We start from the raw sequence: 14,310 nt of genomic DNA on the forward strand, positions 1-14,310 counted from the left end.
AACTGGCATCAAGTTATATCCATAAAACACACTATCTTGCTCTCCCAACTACTAAAATATTTCACAATTAGGTTCAGTTGTTAAACACTTGAACCCAATATTTAGCCTTTCGTCCTCTGCAACGTTGGAGATCAGCATTCAAAAATCAGCAACCTAGCGTTCTTCAGAGATGTTTTAAAAATTAATGAGGTGACATCTCCTGATGAGAAACATTTAGGTCCCAGTCTATTCACATGAAAGTCAAAAGCCATCATCACCGTGTTCCCCACGGACAGCAAATTAAATTTGTAAGTAGCCCTACGTCCTTCTCTTCTTTCTTTGCAGATTTGGCACAGTGGTGTACAAAGAGAAGGAAAGCAGGTACCCTGTGACTGAGATTCAAATGATGCAAGACTTCACTAAGCATTTCTTTGTAGGTCTCTGCCATTACAAATGGTCATAATTAATGGTCTTTCTCCATTTCTAAGACTGCCAGAAAGACTTTACAGCAATTTAGTAGGGAAATGAAGTGAGAGGAGGAGGCAAGGGGACTGCTGAAGCTGTGTCCTGAGAGTGTTTTTGTCATAGCAAGCATGTAAGACTTTGACTGGCATTTGTGGTGCCTGACCTCAGAGATCAGGCTTCACCAAAGGTGTGTTTTCATGGGAAAAGCCAACAGCCTGTGTTGGGCTGTACATTCTTCAAGTAGGGGAAGTTTTGCCTCCACATCTGATACTAGCTATCTGTTTTCCTTTGAGGTATGACAAATAAAGCAGATTTTGTCCTGTCATCTGGATAGCAAACTTCCACTGCTAGCATACTAGCATGCTTGATTCTGAAATATGCTGTTCATCTTAGTTCCTCTCAGCATCGAGAGTTAATGGATTGTTTCTATTAAGGAAAATAATTTTTGAAAATCCTAATTTACTGTGATCTTCAGTTGTTAAAGAGCTGAACTGAAATCAAGTGAGAGAAAGTATTTTGACATGAAGAAGAACAGATCATGAATTGTAATTGTGTCTTAGCTATGCAACCTACAAAAAATTGATTGGGGCAGTGGTTACAATAGAAGTTAAGAATTAACTGTTTTAATTTCATTATGACACAAGCAGACAAAAAGACCCAGGTGAAACATCCAGAAAGCAGCCATGGCAAATTGCCGCACTAAGTCCTGTTGACAAGTAAAGAAGGGTAAGAGAGAGGATTACAGGGAAGGAAGTGGGCAGCAATTCAATTATCCTGAATCCTGATAGCATGACAGAGTCTTCAGCAAGAACAAATGAACCCGAGTTTTATGGTTCATGGTTAGAATGAGGCAGCAGCCGTTGCAGCTTTCTGCTGAGCCCCTCCCAGCTTCGACAAAAGCAGGGGGGAGAAATCTGGGATCTCACATACATGCCTTGATCCTAAATACTGACCCCTTCAGTCAGAAAATGACAAAGTCAAAGGAAAATTTAATTGAAACAGTGAGGACTGAAAACAGAAATGCTGCAGAAGTAAAAAGCAGTACATTTCAAATCAAGTAATCATTTCAAATTCCTCTTAGAAAAAAAGATAACAAACCAGAAGCAAAGGCAGAGGAGTATCAGGGGGGTTCTTGATTAATTTGCATTTCTACCTAAAAATGAAAAACATAAAGCAATGGTAAATACCTTAAGTGTTTTACATTCAACCTATAATAAATGAAAAAAATTGTTCAGCAAAACAGTTGATGTTAAAGAAAAACGTTTGGGCTCATGTTAGTACTTTCTATGCAGAGATCCAATGCAGTGAAGGAAGTGTTAGCCGATATTTTAGTTTATAAAAATAACTGATTTTATCTGGCAACTAAACCCCACATCTAGCTAAAGCTCTCATAACATTAGAAATAGGTGTCCAAGGTTTTGGTTATATGTTTAAACTTTTTTCGAAATCAATTTCCCAGATATTGAGGTTTGCTCAGAACTGATAACCAAACCACCTTTTTTGGAACTGTTTTGCAACAGAACAGAACATGAATACAAGTGAATTAAAGTATATCCTGCATCAACCCCTTAGTTGCTAAACATGTCTCTTCCTTTTTTTTTTTTTAATTTAAGGAGATACCTCTTGTCTGTTTTCAGACACGTGTAAGATTCATGTGCTTATATTACTTAATTTTTATCCTCAATCAAGCCAAAGAAAATCCCATAAATGCTTTGCTTTCTCCAAGAAAGTGAAAGGAAAAAGTCACTTCAAAAATGAACTCCTCCCTAGATATGTAAACTTATCCTTTTCACTCCTCTGCATTTTTTCAAGTCTTGGAATTAAAGCTTGACAAATTCTATTTTGATGCAATACGGTTATTTTTAGATAATAGGGACAGAGAGCATATACTAAACATTGATTAGAATAACCTGTGCTTTCAGTGAGCTTGAAAGTGCTTGATTGTAAAAGCCTGCAGATAAAGACATCATCTCAAAAGAGGAGCAGCAAGCCCCTCTAGGAGGGCTGAAGATATTCAAGCACTCCTAGAGGTGACATTTGAATACCTGGATTTATCCAGGCCACAAAACCTGAACTAACAACCCTTTTGTTATATCTTGTACTCATTGTTTCACCATAAAGGGAAAACTGTTACATGTGCAAAAATAATTCTAAACATACACTTATAAAAATCACTTTGCTTTCCAAACATCATACATTTTTTTCATAAAAGAAAACAAACCTTCAAGAACTAGTAATTGCACCTAAATAATCCCCTCTCCACCTTCCCTAGCCCATACCTATAAGCAGGAGATAAAAACCTGCAGTGCTACTTTGCCCCTTTAAGCTTAAACTGAAGATGTTAAGCACTGGAGCAATGTCCTCACTGTTAGATCATTTGTAAACTCCAAAATTAGCATTTGTCAATGCTGAAACCTACTCTGCTCTTAGTTTTAAAGAGCTCTTACAAACACTTTATCAGAAGACTGGAGAGCCTAATGGTGGGTCCCACATTCACAAGCAAAATACTTGGATTGCGTGCGATCATTTCATGGTATTTTCACGTAGCTTTTGTTGCCTGTTTGCCTTTCTTACTATTTTTATCACCAAATTCTTAGTGAATCAACATTAGTTCAAAATAAAGAAGGAAGGAAGGAAAAAATAAACCCATCAACCAGCCTATCCAGCTTGAAATAGGTTGATTAAACCAGGACATTTCCACACTGAGAAGGAAAGTCAACTTGTTAACCTGGTCCTTTCTTAATAAGACAGTGATGGCTTGGGAAATTTCTCCTTGTGTTTGTAAGGTTCTAATCTCCCATATGCTTATGTCAAAGATTATTGTTATTGAATAATTATGGGCAGGCACCGAAACTACCAGTAGAAAATACTAAAACCTTCAGTCCAATAGAGCGTTAAGTTCTTCCCTAATTTGAGCACATAAAACTTCAGCGAGTTATTCAAACGTTTCAAGCTAGGTAGATGCACTTTTAGAACAGAAACCTTATTTACTGTTACTTCAAAGATGATCACAGAAACATCCAGCATTTTACAGAATAGGTATAACATTAAATAAAAGTTTAGAGCACGTATGTGTATTTTTTAGGTAATCAGTGTGCCCTAGCATTGCTAACAATCCTGAAATAAACTTGCATTTTGTAGGGAGCATTTCAAAATTCAGGTACTTCAGCCCGATGAGAAACGCCTATTTTTTGGAAGTTCAGAAGGCTTTGTATGAGTGGTTTTTAAGGATTTGAAATGTGACACTTGTTAAATTGCATACTCTTCTTGTTCTGAAGGAATAAAGCTAAGCTAGCTGATGTACATTATCTGCAAAAGTCCTATGGATAATCATTTCTAAAAAAGACAGGGCAATACTTTTTAAAATAATTTGAGAGTTATTTCTACAGCATAACAATGTTGATGGATAGACTTGAACAGGAAAAAAAAAAAGAGTCTTTGAAGGGCAACGACTTGAAGGCCTATTATTTCAGGCATTAGAAAGAGGACCAAATAAAGCTGTAAAATTATGTGTAAGTATCTTCCTCTCCTGGAGGAGGAAAGGTTAGATTACTGAATATTCTTCTCCACCTTTCTCTGCTTTGCCTCTGCTTCTGGAAACAAACAGTTCCTCCTGCAACAAATTCTCTTAGCTTACCTACCCCAAAGTACACTTAGCACCAAAAAATAAAACTGTTTACGAGATGGTTTTGGCAACGACCAACCACACAATCCCAGATTGAACTTCAGTTTGCTTTACCTCAATATTCTCTGCAGTCCTTTTGATACATGTACTGAAATGTGTGAATCTCAATTAAAAAGGTAATTGTTCTTTGTTCCGAAACTTTTCCCATTTGAAGATGATCATTGTAACATTATATGTCTTTCTTCTGTAACTGCCTTTTCTATATGTATTTCTCAGAAACTGATATGTTTGTGAAAGGCTTATCTCCTAATAAAAATGCAGAGATGTTTTAGACCCAACAGAAGTAAAAAGTTCAATCTCTAATATTTATAACGTCACCCATTGTGAAACATCACACACATTTCAATAAAGAAAGGATGTACATTTTAACAATACCCACTGTATATGTTCTTTAGGAAATCCTGTGTAACCAGTTCTCCATACTGGCATTCTTTTTGATTTATTCATCCAAAGATTATTGAACGAGGTCAAAAGAAAAAGGGCCTATATCACAGAAAATTTCCAATTGTTGAGTGCAACTTTTCAACCTAATTACTGATACTTAAAAATTTTCTAATAACAAGACTTTCCTTTTTAGGAAAATATTAATTTTCTTATAAGAAGCATTTTAGATAGTAAGGTATCAACCATCTCTCATCATCACTGTTCAATTACGTGCAATGATACATGGTGACAAAATATAACAGCATGTTATCTTTTCTTGGAAAGATCACTAAACTCAGACTAATATTTTCAGTGGCAACAGCTGAATCAAGATCACAGGCAAATATGTTCATGAACTTCAGGAAAACAAAATACAGAACGATTGCATTAGACAGTAAAGAGAATAAGGAATATTTATCAAAACTCAAGCTTTTACTTGGAATGTTTTCTAGTTCATTAGTGTACAGTTTTGAGCCAGACCAAAATAAGCAGCACCCTAAAGGCTCATTAACCCTAGGTCAGGTTCTCTATGAATTTCAGAGAGAATAACTCACCAGGAGAATAATGTTCAAACATTCACAATTTTCACATTTTCATTTCTCTTGCTGTCTCAGAGACACTTCTTTTTATGGTCAAAAGAGTGTCTGCAACCCACCAGCACACAAAGTTTAGCAGAGCTCAGGAAAAGACTCAAGGCAGCGTGAGGCCATGTTTTCTTGGACACTGAACAGTGATGTCTCCGGCAGCCAGTCACCATGAGTGGGATCCTTCTCTTAAATAGATGGATCCTTAAATAATGGGATCCTTCTCCTAAATGGATTTGTCCACCAACCACATTAAAGGTCCCTGATCCCTTGCCGGAAAGTTACCTTTTCAGAAATTTGGGAGTCCTTTCAGTGTGCGAGTCTGGACATGTTCACTTCTTGTGGCACATGCTTTTGTCTGAAGATGTGTTCAAAAACATACGAGATAGCATGGCCAGGGTCCAATATCTAGATACCATCTGTGATTAGACTTTCATTTTCACCACTTTATTAAAAAAGCAGAAGGATAATATGCTTAAAAGTAATGAAAGAGAAGATTACGGGACAAAACAATTATAAAGAAAACAAAATTGGTTTTGTAATTTGTAAAGTGTGCCAGACTATTGCACTAAGAGGCAGTTTAGAAATGCTTATTAATACAGGCAGTGAGAGACAGGAGGAGAAAAAGGATAGATCTAGAAAGGCTATGGATATAATTATGGATGTCCTTGGAGTCTAACATATTAGCAAATTTTGAAACTCATTCCTAATGAAAATCCTTTAATGAAACATATTCATGAAATCTGCATTGATATTATTGCAGGGATCCAGGCAGAAATTTACTTAGAAGAATTACTTCCATGCCAGTCAATTTTTCCAATTTAATTTGGAGCAGCCTAAATTTACTGAAAAATACAAAATTGATTGATTTCTGAAGATCACATCTTGTAGTAAATGGTATTGTTCTGTCTGGGGAAGGGATTTGCCATCATTTCTCTCACGTGCTTGGTGGAGTCGGATCAATGCAGCTTCAAGCAAGAGCCCTGACTGGACTTTTTCCCCCGCAGAGCACTCTAGAGACAGGGCTGTGTGCCTAATGCAAGGGGCTGATGGGCAATGCTCTCTGGCTGGTAAAACAAAGCTGGGTCTGCAAGCAGGGACATGCTATTCCTTCACAGCCACAAACAACATGAGCAGATTTGAACTTTCTGTAATTAATCTGGCCTTTCAGATTTCTAGCCTTTTAAATTACTTTCTAAAGCATTTTTAGGTAAAAGGAAAGTAAACGCAAGAGAGGCTAAAACACCAAACCTGTGTTAAGTTTTGGTTTGGGGAAAAGATCCTGTTCTTTGTGGTTAGATCATCATCACTGTTAAACTTGAAGATTAAGCCACTTCTAATGGAGACAAAATAAATGGTAACTGCTGGTAGCTGTCAAAACCTAAAGGAAATCCATTAACCCTTTTTCCCATCTCACTTCTAACAGGAAGAGATACTATTGGGAAGCCTTTCATAGACCAGCAATGCCACAGTAGATTCAGGGAGCCACATCATTCAAACAGTCATGCAAATACCATGAAATGAAGTTGACAGCCTTCGAAAGGGGCTGAGTGATGAACAACCCTCAAGCTATAAAATACCTCTTTGATGACAACGCCCAGATATAGGCTATTTATGGCCTACCTCAAGTCTCCAGCAAGGCAATTGTAAGCTATCATCGTGTTCCTGTATTTCATTAACTGCATTGTCAAAGGTACATTCCTGAAAAGTACAGGAGAAAGAATTCTTTTTTTTTTTTTACCTTTAAAATGCAAACCAAAACCAGAAGCCAAACTGTGCAGTCTTTTCATCTATAGATCTGCTACAGCATTCATACAGGTACCATAAGCTAAAGCAGTAAAAATCTCTTTCAAAAAAATTCATCTCTATATTGAAAACTATTTTTTTGCAGATGACAGATCCCGAAAACAGTTAAAAAACATTTACTAGAACATGCTCATTTACAAACAATATTTTCTAGCTTTCAGAAATATTCCTGATTATGTTCCTGCCCTCTGTAGTAGGAGGCAGATATGTTATAAATTGTTGGGGTAGGGTTATAAATATTATGTTTCACTTATTCAATACAATTTGCTCCTATTTCAGGCTGCACACATACACACATCTTCATTTGTAGCCTGCAAGCACTCATCCTGAGACACCCCTCTGCCTTAGCTAATCACCTGTGGTTGATGCTTAATTCACTTGCCAGTGCCCTACTGCCACTTCTGTTGTTTTGGTTGTTACAATAGGTCTTCCATTTCCTATGAAAAAAGAAAAAAATTCATCTGACATACTTTCAAGGAGGAAAGCACATTTGTTACTATAAGAAATACAAATACCTCCTCTGCTTCAGACATATAAACTGAATTTCTATTAAAACATTTTCTTCACCTGACATTGGGAACTGTGGCCAGAAGGTTTATTGATTGCCCTGTACAAATGCTCCAGTGTTGGTTTTAACAACACTGTCAGCCTGCTTCACCTATTATGCTAATATATCTAGCAAAACCCAATCTGTAGTCTGTCATTTACACAACCACTGCACATTCACTATTTTAAATTCGCATTCCATCACATTTATACCGTTACCTACATAGTCCCCCTTACAGCACACGGATTGCTGTATCCATTTGAATTTCTGAAGCAAGAAGAAAAAGCCTGAGGCAAGGATTTTAATGGAGCCACACATACACCTTTAACTCCTTTCCCTTTTATTGGAAACCAAGCTTCATCCCTCCATCTACAGCAAGCCTTTAGTTGTAGGTTTTGCCAAGCATCAGAGCTTTGTAACAGAGCATCACTCCACCATTCTTGCTTTAAAATGGAATGAGTTCATCAGCTGCACCGAAACAAATTGCCTTCATGAGCCTGCTCCATTGGTAGAGCCGTGGTGCATTGGGCAACAGTGCATGGAGCCAGCCAGCCTCTCTTGTGACCTGCTGCTTCTCACAACCCGGCAACTTTTTTTCGTCTTGTGCCATGTGACAGAAGTAGCAACATTTCCAGAGAATTATTTGCTCTGCACAGTTGTTTCAGGAAGCATATGCGTGATCAACTTTTAAAGCAGGGAATTATTTATAAAACAATCATTGGGAGAGTTGAGGATTCAGTAATTACTCTGTACAATTAGTCCCCATAGTAGCATGAGACTGTGTTCCCAGGTGATCCAAGCTACAGAAACATGCCTGAAAGAAAATAGTTCTCAATAGTTCTCTCTGAAAGAGGTTGACTAGGGCAAACAATCACTTTGGGGAAGAAGAAAAAAAAAAAAAAGACTGAAAGTAAAAGGCAAACCAAGGAAATCTGAAATTATTTTCCTATCCTCTTTTGAGTCTGCTGTCTTCCCTAGGAGGAGTGGACACCTGCCATAAGGTGACACAAGTGCTTTTGCTATGGCCACATTTGAATAAGAGCACAGAATTTAGTATAAAGTTAGATGTTATTGCAGCAGCGTAGAATTATTTCATGCCCCTGAATACCACTGCCATCTCCTCTTCAGTGGGCAGCCACCAGCTCACAGATTATTCTAAAAGCTTTTCCATGTGAAAACTTCATTCCAAACATCTCAGCAAAGAAGGGATTCATCATGGAAGAGACTGTCCAAAATTATGTTTGTTTTTTTTTTTAATTAAAATGTGCTCTCCTGCTCTCTCTGTATTTATGACAAAAACAGCATCAGAAAAAGCACTTTTTCCCCTAACAAATAAAGACAACAAATAGTAAATCTTCTTGCCCCATCACTGGAGAAATATGGCAAGTGGAATTTATGAGTGTCACTCTGTGCCTTCTAGGACAGCGCACTCTGTTCAGGGTAATGGCTGCCAGGCAAATGCTTGGCACCTGCCCTCCTGAGAGCAAACACAGCAGAGCACTTTTAATCACTTATTACTTCTCAAACCTGTCACTGCAGGAGCCCTGCAGAACATTTCTAGTCTCCTCTTTGCTCTGATTTGAATCAGTAGCAGAGTTGAAGCATGTCCCCCATGGTACCTTGCCCCTCCCAGACTGCATCCACCCCACCAGATACCCAAGTCAAGTCCTCAGTGAGCAAAAATGCTCTGTCAACAAGCAAAGGAGAGGTACTGCTTTCTGCTGCTGGGATGGTGAAATAGCACCAGAGCAAATGAATCAGCAAAATGTGGGTGTCTGTTTGGGAAAACACATTTCATCTTAAGTGTAGATACCTGCACTTAGATGAGTCACGCCCCGTTGTTTTCAAATCAATAATTTGAACTCATTACTCACACACAGGATAGACAACATCAGCTCTTGAGGTCTGGACAAAAGTCTGAACCCAGTGTGTGACTTGCTATTAACTTTATGCTTTTTTTAGTCATTACCTCAGGGAGCTCATCCCCTGAAAATGGCCCAAGAGGATCAGGTGAGAGGGCTGTGAGAAGCAGGTTCCTATGGCAGGAGCCTCTCTGCACCACAACAGAGGGAGATGAGAGAGGTTCAGGGATTCTTTAAACAATATTGGCCACCAGGAGGGGACAAGTGTGTTTCCCAGGGGAATATCTGATGTTTGCATACTCCCAAAACATCTAATTGAACTTGAGAGGAAATAATACTAAAATTAATTACGATTGTATTAAAACTTAAATCTTGACAGCTTGGTCTGTTGCTTCACTTTCAAGTTTTGTATGTTTGGATTTACTTACTGAAGCCTGCAGGTGATAGGTCTGTACTTTGTCACAGTTCACAAGCTAGGTAGTAACTCAAACAGAAACGTGTCCTTGCAGGAATATTATTTCATCTGAAATGCAACTGTTAGGAAGGTCATATTCTACCCTTTTTCCTCCCCTCTCTCCCTTAAACACCTTATTTGCTACAGCCACAGAGATTTAGAAAGAAAAATCAGGGCATCATATAATGATTCATAGCCAAGCACAGCAGAGGCATTAATCATTCACATCCTTAACTCTAAAAGCATAGAAACTTCCAAGGATGATCAGTCAATGAGATGCATTTATATTTTAGCTGGAAATCAAATTTAGAAGTGGAACATCCTGAACTTCTGACCAGAGAACACAGCATATGAAATGCCACAGAGCCATTTTCAAGGAGTCCAAACGCACGGCTTCTACTCATGTGAAGAGGTATCCTTTCATATAAGCAAACCTATTATTTGCAATTCAAGTCGTGATTCAAGAAAAATATCAGGAAAGGTGAGCCAGAGGAGCAGAACAGAGCCAAACATGCTGGGTCTGCCTGTCTCTGTTAACAAGATGACTAACGGAAAGATGCGGATGCTTGATAGCCGAGTTGAAAACTGGAAGAAACCTAGCGTGATTTATCCTTCTGTCTGAATAGTCCTCAGTGATCTTTCTAATGATTCTCACATACATTTCTAGTGGGCCTTCTGGAGTTGGAAATGATAAAAGTGAAGGCACTGAGTGTAAGCTCTGTCCAATGATACATGGCAAAAAGAAAAGGCATTTAAAACATCCCTAGGAAAAAAATTCAGAAGACAAGCAGCCAGCAGTGACAAAAATCGTATGCAAGTAATAAGAAGAGGACGAGGCACACTGTATGATATTTTTACATATGTAGTAACATTTTATAAAAAGAGTCCACATCCTGGAAACTAAAGAAAACTCCCTTCACTGCTTAGAGTCAGGTTTTCATTGTCTGCAATAGTGATGCAGTGATAAAGGCAGGTGCCCACATTACCATGACTTTCACTGGAAATTCAATGTGTCCTTTTCACCATTCTGTATCTCCCTTTGTATTCTTTACAAGAAAATTAGATGCTTTCATATTCTTTTACAAAAAGAAATATTTTTTTTAATATCACAAAAGATCTACATTTTCCCATAACACAAGCTGAATTTCTGTGTAAATTAGAAACTACTAAAGTTGTTACACTGTTACAGATTTCCCAATGATACAAAATTCGGTACTAAACATTAGGGGACAAAGAAACAGAAAAGGCAATGGCAAGACCCTCTCGAAATTTTTTTTTGTTAAAAAGAAAAGTTTAAATCCCCTTTATACAGGTAGTTTTCTGATAAAAAACAATTTTAATGTATTTGAAGTTAAATAATGTAAGTGGCACATAACTATAAACAGTCAAAAACCATTAAAAAGCAAATCATTATCTTTCCTTTTTTTACTTTTAGGTTTACTGTATCAGTAAGTTTACACACCATGAGTCATATTTGAACTCTAAGGCTATTCCATGTATTTAGTTGTCACAACAGCAGCAGTATCTTCTGGGAACAAGGCAGTAAGAAAATAATTTTAGCGATAAGAAAAAATTATATTATACTGTTGATATGACTGTTTTGCAATATATACTATAAACTGAGCCAGGACCAATGAAAGTAAGAACAAGTTTGAAAAGTAGTAGCAAAGCTGGGAACAAGTTCACTGCTGTGGCTCGGCAGCCTTGGGAGCGTATTTTATTTTGGAAGTGCTGTTGGTACTCCCGAGGTGCACATTTTCTGGAAGCCTTGGTGCTCTGGAAACTGGGGGCAGGGTGAGGTTTGCTTCTTTTTTGAGAGCTCCCCACTAGCTAGAAATCTTGCTTTTTCACTGCTTTTATGCATAGTGACAAACACACAAAGCAGCATCCCAATAAAACTGCATCTTGCATTCCACCGGAGGGAACCATTGCTTGGCATTCAGTGCATGGGCACCTCCCACCCACAGATGCATTACCCACATCAGCGTTATCTATGGAAAGTCAGCTTGCTTCTGTTACAGAAAAGAAACACTTACAGGATAATAAAAGCCACTAATACAAGATAAGAACTGTTAGCGGGAAATCATTTATTAAGGCTGAGAACTGCCTTGGCAGTCCTGTCCTGCCAACGTGGTCGCTGGAAAAAGGTACTACTTTACACAGCAGATAACGCTCATCCTGGCAGATATATCTTTCTACCCATTTCCTGCAAGTTATCACCCGCTGTTTTCCAAGTACAAGTTTTAGCTGTACAGTCACTGATGCTTCTTGTCACCATAGTTCACAACTAGACCACAGCAGATGCTACATACAAGAAATTAAGTGTCTGACTTTCGTGCAGCCTCTGTCCACCTCAGCTACCACCAGTCCCGACTTGCCTACCATCACAGTCATCCTCACAGGGCACACACCCCTAAAAAACTACACCTGCACACAAACCCAAGCAGCATGCCCTGAGGGCACACGCTGCATTGCATTGGGGCAGCACCAGGTTCTGTCTGGAGCAGTCCTGTCAGCCTCCTGCACAGAGTAGCTGCAATAGGACAACTCCTTGCTCCATCAGCTGCACATTGCTCAACACCTGCTCCAGATGGGATCAGCAGAAGCCCAGATTCCCCCCCACCATCCAAACAGTCCTCTGGCAAAGGAGAACATTGCTACAATTTATTATTTTTCCTTCCACATTGTAGTTTGTCTGTGCATAGTAACCTGTGATCTATGCTCCTTTCTCATTTATAAGAAATAAGAATATGGTAAAACAGTAAATATACCATCTTCTAGGATGTCACTCTGTACTCATTAATAATACATGACCAAATGTAAGAATTATTTAAAGGAAAATCAGAAATTTATCATTACCTTTATCATAAAGCTGGCTAGAAATAAAGCCAGGATGGAGTCTGTGATTGTGAAGAACGTCTAGGTACCAAAGGGGTTTAGGACAAGCCATGCCATTTCCAGGGCTAGAAAATGGCTGAAACAAAAAAGCAGGCTCTGACAGCACATTATTAGCAACAAAATCTCTTTTGTTAGAAGTAGGTTTAGCAGTACAAGGTACAACTGTGGGCTGGGCTAAGGATATATGGAAGAGAAATTATGGATCCTTTTAGCTCAGAACAGCAGACCAAACCGTAGATTAATATTAGTTTGCAGTACAGGGAATTTTAAACATCTCTGATGTTTTTTGGAATTCAGGTTTCCAAGATTTAGCTTGCTAGCACTTAAACCCAAGGACCTGTGTAAGTGCCATTGGTAGTCATTAATTCCAGTTAAAATTATCCCTGCTCAGACATTGGTGTAGAAAGACAGAATGACAAGAATGCCAGAGAATTCCATTTATTAAATAACTATATCAAAACAAAGTAAGCCACATAAAAATTACTTTACCATTAGTGTTTCACATGCCTGAAAGGGGCACAGTCAAATGTAATTCTCTGCATTTATATCGAAATCAAGATAGCCCACCAACCGAATGTATTATTGCATTCTTCTTTAATACACTGACCCTTGGCTTTCTGCTGCTATGAGCTTTGTCCCAGATAAGCCTGCGGTAATGGAAGTCTGCTCTCGAGGCAGCAAACTCTTTTTAAATACCTGCACCCAGGGTACCACTGGTAACTAATCTGAAAAAAGCTCCAGAAACTTGAAAACAGTGGTTTTCCATCAGATAGCAGAAGGCAGCTCAGGTACCTGTGTGGGAGGGGCAGGATGGGAAAGGACTTTGGGAATAGGCAGGGCAGCAAGAAGCCAGGCAAGGGGAGGCGGTGTCACAGCAGCATTCACCTTGCTCATCAAGCAGGTCCATGGGCAAGCAGCAGCTGTGGCTCAGCTGACCAGTCTCCTCTGCACAACCATCTCTCTGCTGCGATTTAAAGCAAGAATCCTTTTTGTGCCTGCCAAGAGAAATCTCTCTCCAATTGCTCAAAGCTCAGATGAGCTACTTGAAAAGAAAATAAGCATTTATTGTTTCCTCTCTAGCAAAAACATGCCCTAGAGCCTCAGGTTTATTATAGACTCCTACATTTGTGCTCCAGCTCCTAATAATGCCCATGGTGAACAGGCATTAAACAAGGAAAGAGCAAAACAGAAGCAGAATGGACAAAAAGCTCAGCAGTATGCTCATTAACAATGTAATCAAGAGCTCCCTCTGTCAGCAGGTATCTTTTGAGTGATTTTGCTGGATGCTTGCTTAGATTTCAGTCTCTGACACCCTAGTGAGTACACTTGCAAGGAGGGCTCAGTACAAAAAAGGAGCTACATGCAGGCAAGCACAACAGAGCCAGAGAGGACAGGGACCCTGTGCCTGACCCCTTCCCCAGCTCTGCTGGTGCAGACAGCAGCAGCATAAACCAAGAGGAAGGCACAAGAAAGAGCTGTCGAACCCAAATTGCCCGAACAGGATTGAGCTGATAGTTCTCCTCTCCTTTAGCCTCACCTGTGAGCATCACGGGTAAGTAGTGCAAAGTCTCAGAGGCAAGGCCTGCTTGGTTGAAAGTTTTAAGTGT

The 14,310-nt window shown here is 39.0% G+C and overlaps 1 long non-coding RNA gene across 2 annotated transcripts in view; it reads right to left on the bottom strand.

Annotated features, from left to right (window-relative positions):
• Positions 1 to 1,515: 1,515 nt before the first annotated feature.
• The window catches only part of LOC148054789 (uncharacterized), a 31,295-nt gene continuing 18,500 nt past the window's right edge, over positions 1,516 to 14,310 (bottom strand). The window contains exons 3-5 of one of the 2 annotated variants that reach the window (XR_015706981.1): positions 7,299 to 7,379; positions 6,760 to 6,837; positions 1,516 to 1,597 (exon numbers count right to left, since the gene is read on the bottom strand). This is a non-coding gene — a long non-coding RNA (uncharacterized LOC148054789). Of the gene's footprint in view, positions 1,598 to 5,383; positions 5,582 to 6,759; positions 6,838 to 7,298; positions 7,380 to 14,310 lie in introns of those variants that run through there. The other variant, XR_015706982.1, reaches the window with a different exon arrangement.

This window comes from Nipponia nippon, unplaced genomic scaffold, assembly GCF_047370975.1.
Source record: "Nipponia nippon isolate SJK-2023a ecotype South Korea unplaced genomic scaffold, ASM4737097v1 scaffold_3, whole genome shotgun sequence".
Lineage (NCBI taxonomy): Eukaryota > Metazoa > Chordata > Aves > Pelecaniformes > Threskiornithidae > Nipponia > Nipponia nippon.